Source organism: Clarias gariepinus, chromosome 10 (assembly GCF_024256425.1).
Source record: "Clarias gariepinus isolate MV-2021 ecotype Netherlands chromosome 10, CGAR_prim_01v2, whole genome shotgun sequence".
Lineage (NCBI taxonomy): Eukaryota > Metazoa > Chordata > Actinopteri > Siluriformes > Clariidae > Clarias > Clarias gariepinus.
In genome coordinates this window covers 15,241,066-15,247,064 of record NC_071109.1, presented here as the reverse complement: position 1 = coordinate 15,247,064, position 5,999 = coordinate 15,241,066, and positions in this window count along the sequence as shown.

Sequence of the window (5,999 nt, the reverse complement as noted above, 5' to 3'; positions counted from 1 at the left end):
CTTATAAGTAGAGACTTAGTAACTCCCCTTAGAGACTCTGTAGTAGGTTTTCTCAGTTAAATATAAAGAGAAAATACCGCTGATTATCAACGCGGGAATGAATGGCGCATTGCCCAACTGCAAGTTTATCTTGGAGCTAAACTATTTGCTTTGGGTAAAAGCGCCATTTAGCTATCATTGTGTGTCAGCAACAGCTTCCCATTCAAAACAATAGGCAGTCAAATGACCGGTGAACCGCGTTAAAAGTAGGTGACACTGGCTTCTAGTGTTAACACAATAAAAATAAAACGCTACTGTATGTCTAAGAGCTCCAAGCCACTGCGTCCGCACACGCCGCCATCTTGAATGATAACTCCTACTCTATTTCTTTTCCTATCCACACCATGGTAAAACAACTTGAACCCTGCTCCTAAGCTTCTAGCCTTGCTACCTTTCCACCTTGTCTCTTGTCCTCCTTGCCTACTGTCACTCCTAAACACTTGCCTTTCCTCTTCTCTATCTGCCTACGAACATGCCTTTCTCCTCCCCTTCCTTGACTTTTCGAGCACCACTAACAAGGGTAAATTGTAGTAGTAGTCAAAGAAGCTGGAAAGGATTGGTCGACCTGCAAATCACGTTACACTAGGGCAGTGGTTCTCAAAGTGTGGGGCGCGCCCCACTAGTGGGGAATACAGACATGGCAGGTGGGGCGCAATGAACGGGAGGGAATTAGTGGAAAATAATAGGAAAGTACCTATTCTAATTCATGCTTTTCTTTATTGATAATAATGATCGGACACTTGAAACTAAACAATCACACGCAAAGAAATGGATCAATAATACAAGTAAATTAAAATAAAATCAGGGAAAAAGTGGAACCATAGTGCAACAATAACGGTTTAACGTCGGCATGTTAATTGCAGAGGAACAATATATAGGGAAACATTCGGTATTATATATGTAGTTTCATTTATTCCAATGTGTATGCTGATGTTTCTGTATTTTTGTTAAATATTAATATTTTATCAGGCAGTACTAGTCTGGCATTTCTAGTTTCTAGTGGGGTAACAAAGTTGCTTTTTGATCCTTCAGGCGCTGAACAGAAAGGAAGATCAATATCGTTCTACGCTTTTTGTTCGTGTGCGGCATTTTGCAGTGATCCCTAAATCATTTGTTGCGCCGTAGAGAATAATGGTGTTTATGCTTTTAAACATGTATATTTTAAGGCGGATGTAGCTTAAAGACAATTTAGAGAGGAAATATATGTGGGTATCTTATTTGCGGGTTTATTTACGCAGCTGTTGAATTCGGAGTTGCAAATATAAAACTAACTTTACCGCCGTCACAAACAGGTGTTATGCGCTAAAATGCCCCCCTGCCACGGAATGCCCCTCTACATAATCTCTATCAAACATTATATTAGGATATGCATTCAAAGGTTTATTATTATCAAATATATTATTACTATTATAATTAACCCTAGGCACGTGACACTCGTCGAGACGATTAATACAAATCCCCCAAAGTGATTATTTTATGGCACATTTATTTTGCAGGAGTTTGTCAATGTACAAATAACAAATTATTTATCACAAATTGCACTAAATAAATATTGTTTGTGGTGAAAAATTACAGGAAAAATAAGCTAAAATAAGCAATATAAAAATACACATGTGGTATATGAAAAAATATATAATTTATATATTTTCCCCTATACATTTTTTATATTGCTTATTTAATAATTAAATTAATTTGTTATAATTTGTAATTTGTAAACCATAAACCTATGAATTTATGTTTTAATATATTATTTGAAAGAGATTATGTAGGTGGGGCAATCTGTGGCAGGGGGGGCATTTTCGAGCTAACACCACCTGTTCAGTAGCATACTGTATGTAGTGAGCATAATAACGTTAATGGATACATTTGTTGCATGGACCACAAAAAAAGCAGGTGATTCAGCATCATTAGCCTAATCGACCAAAAACCCAGCCGAAAGGAAAACATGATGAAGCCTATGTTGCGCTTGAATTCATGGTGGGGATGGTGGGGCAGAAGAGAGACCCGTGTGTGTTTTGTGTCTTAAAGCGCTGGCAGCAGACAGCACGAGACCCAACAAAGTAGGAAGACACTTATAACAATTGCACGTGTATTTTATCTGTTTTGAACTTGGTGTTATTTGATCTTATCGGTTTAGAAATTGATATTTCAATAAATAGTACACTTGGCCGTTTTCGTTATCATTTTATTGACAAGTGGGGCTTAAAAATTCGCCCACCCTTTTAAGTGGGGAATGACAGAAAATGTTTGAGAACCACTGCACTAGGGGAAGCAGAAAACCGGAAACCCTCCACTGCTAAGTCCTATTTAAGGACCTGGGTAATTGGGTGCAAGTGTTTAGAACTTAGGTGATTTGGAACGTGATAAGTTTGTTTTCGCTATGTTTGTATGCGGAAACAACCAGGTCTGTTCAACTGTCTTAGCTGGCCTGACACGTATTTTATTTTTTAATGTTGCAATGGGTTTGCAATTTGATCTATTAAAATATTTCCATATTTTGTTTTTAGATTTTTGTATTAAATGGTTCTGCTTTAAATGTCTGAGATTAATGGCTTTTAAGTGTTATTTTATATAAACAATTAAAAAGGCGATAAACAGACATGGACCGTGCACGAATTATTTATTTATCGACTGATTATTTATTTAATCCTTGAATGTATGCATACAGTATGTAAAATAAATAATAAGGTGAGGTTAAGAGAAGTTTAAAGGAACGTTTTGCAAAATAAAACACAATGATTTATTTCCACAGAGAAAATAAAAAAACGTAGAGCTAAAAAACAGAACTTTCTAGAAACCCAATTTGTTAGCTTTGTTGTTAAATTGGGACAGCAACTTAAAGAGAACATTTTAAACATTATTTGGCATAGTTTTTAATAACTCCTGAGCAGTGCCACAGGCTGATTGCCTCCATTTCATGCTAAAGGAGATAAAAGTGTAAGTATATAAATTAACATAATTAATTAGATTTTTGCATTTTAATTTCATGTTTGATTGATCTTATAAAATATTCTGATATTTTGAGACATTGGATATTTAATTCCATGATCTGTAAGCCGAACTCATGGAAATTAAAATTAAATACTGTAGGCTTTATATAATTTACATTATGTGCAATGAATCTAGAAAAATATGAGAGCTTTACTTTTAAATTACAAAAAAAAATTAGTCCATTACAATATTCTAATTTTTCAAAATGCACTGTGCTGACTCATATCAGCAAGCTAGCAAGAAAAAAACTTTTCTTACCAGGACAGAGGCAACCTTAACTCAAACAACTAGACTGCTTGATAGAGGACAAAATATAGTCAATTAAATATGGTCAGAGCATATTAAGAGCGTGGTATTTTATTTCAGAGACACAAGAAACAAAACAGACAAAACAAAACAAAACAAATTTTTTTTGTCCCACTTTACTAGTATGCTCCAAAAAGATTTTATGTTTGTTTAGTAGAGGTTTGAAGAGGCATCATTTTGATATATATTTTTTTAATTTATAAATGGTATAAAGGACAACCTAAGCTTTTTAAATTATATAATATTGTCATATACAGTATGGTACTAAGATTTTACCACAAAGTAACAGAGAACATGTTATTTCATTCACCCTATATAACAGCATATCTCAGCTGGAGAATGCTGCGATAGTATCGTGGGCATGACCATTTTTTTAAATTCTACAAATAGAAAAAAAAAACAACATACAATGATTTCTGCTATGGAGAATTAAAAAAGTTATGACACTTTATAATGTCCAACAGCTGCAACAAAGATTTGGGAATTGTGATCTTGAAATACTCCTTAATTTTATATATCAAAAATAAATATAAAATTTCTACTGTTCTTACTATCCCTCACCTGAAATCTGATTAACAAAAGCTTTCATAAACATATATAAATAATAGTATATGTGTATATAAAATCGTTGATCATGATGCATCCATTACCACTTGAGTGTTTATTTAATTTAATTTAATTTAATTCAATTCAATTCAATTTTATTTGTATAGCGCTTTTAACAATTGCCATTGTCCCAAAGCAGCTTTAGACAAAGAATTATTTAAGTTTGTATGGAATTTGAATGTGTATGAATCAGGCAGTTTATGCTATACTACTGTTTTTGGTTCACATACAGTAAGCCTCCTCTTCAATTTTTGGGATGAGTATTTTAATGTGCTTGCCATGGATAATGAATATGTGCATGATCTGTGATTCAATTTTAATTTATTATTTCCCATATTGTCAGCTGTGACAAACCCAAATCATCACTTTTCCAAAGCAGCATCTTCCCTGGTACTAAAAAATGTAAAGCAGGAAACCTGTGGAGACATTATATAAAATGTTCGTTAACTAACCAGTTGCATAGCGCACAATATCTTTTAAAAAATAGTATTCTACTTTTGTCAGATTTAGAACTTTAGAACATCTCTCCTCTGCACACATCTTTGCCTAAACACCATGTCCTCGCAACTCCTAACCAGTTAGGACACCGCTTCTCATCGAGTTCCCCTAAGTTTTGGTGGACGTAGGAGTGATTTCCTATTTTAAGAATGTTGATAAATTGTTCCTAATATTCATAAATGTAGGACCAAAAATATTGCATCACTCCGAAATTTTTTGGCCACTTTTTTTGGCTATTTTCTCTCTCCTTTAAGTGTCTTTGAGATATCTGTTTTTTGACATTATAGTGCATTGTATTTTATTTTATTTTCTAATTTTCTTTGTATCCTATTGTATTTTATTTTATTTTTTTAAATATGCAGTTACTGGAGAAAAAAAATTCTTCGGGATTAATAAAGACTTATCTAATCTTAGAAGATGGGTACACTGCATTCTTAAAGAATGGACATATTTATTAACAACGACTGGATTCATGCTTTATAATGTTTATGCCAAATTCTGGCCGTTCCATCTGAACGTCAGAAATCAAGACTTATTAGATCAGGCAAATTTTTCTCTAATCTTCTATCGACCAATTTTGGTCAGGCAATTTAAATTACAAAGTCAATTGCATGTTTTTAGCTGACAGGGGAGGTACCTGGTGTGGATGGCATACCGCAGTTGTAACAAGATACTATTTGGGTTACTCCATTATATCAGCTCGAACCAGTCTGGCTATTCTTCTCTGACCTTAGGCATCAACAAGGCATTTTTATCCAGAGAACTGCCACTCACTGGATATTTATTTTCTTATAGATGGCAGTGCATGAAAATCCCAGTAGATCAGCATTTTTTGGAAAAACGTAGACCAGACCTTCTGGCACCAACAACCATGTCCACGAGTCACTTAAATCACCTTCCTTTCCCATTTGGACTGCACAAAGGCATTAAATTACTGCCATGTGGTGGCTGAATTATTGGCATTTCGGTTACATTTAATCTTGGCCGCAGCATGGATAATTTTTAACATCTGTTTTACACACCTTTTTAACGTTAAAAACACTCGAACAGCGATACTGTGATAAATAACTACCAAGTAACTGTTCATATTCAGCGCCTAATTGAAATGGGTTAAGAAATGTAAACGTTAGTGTTTTTTTTTAATCCAGAAAACCGGATCTGCCTCTTTTACAACAATTAGTTTCCATCACAGTGTTGCCGTACCAATATGGCGAACACTTTGACATATGATTGCGGCGATTGCAGATGAGTTTGGTATGACCTTCTTCGGGGTCCTACTTTACCCTTCACATGGTAATTTTCTTTGCGGTCCGTTGATCTACCTTACATCTTAGATTTTTAGTTGCTCAAGATTATTGGGTCTAATAGGCACGAATAACTAAAGCAACATACATATTATTCCATCTTATACAACAATAATTATTTTGTTTTCATTTCCACAAAAAGTTTTTTTTTTTTTTTTAACTATGAATACGTTTTAATCAGGCAATGCCATTTGCTACCGTGCAGGGTCCGAGTACTGTGTCGCGTAGCGGTGTCATCAAACCATGTGGTGTAGA